The sequence below is a fragment of the Oryzias melastigma genome, linkage group LG12 (assembly GCF_002922805.2).
Source record: "Oryzias melastigma strain HK-1 linkage group LG12, ASM292280v2, whole genome shotgun sequence".
Classification (NCBI taxonomy): Eukaryota; Metazoa; Chordata; class Actinopteri; order Beloniformes; family Adrianichthyidae; genus Oryzias; species Oryzias melastigma.
In genome coordinates this window covers 6,654,432-6,654,662 of record NC_050523.1, presented here as the reverse complement: position 1 = coordinate 6,654,662, position 231 = coordinate 6,654,432, and positions in this window count along the sequence as shown.

The following is a 231-nucleotide window of genomic DNA, read 5'->3' as shown; positions in this document are numbered from 1 at the left end:
ATGGTTTCGTTGAATCTTGATACTGTGTTTTAATGTTCCTGTCAACATTTAATAAACATTCACATTTTATAAATGGATCATGAAGTGTGTCGTCTGTCTTTGGATCTATCTGGGCGTGGAAAAGTGTGTATTGTCGCTAAGGCTGCTGTGTTTAGTTGACTAATTGACAAATAATCCACTATTAAAATAGTCGACTAATTTAATAGTCAATTAGCTGTTGGCCAGCTATTT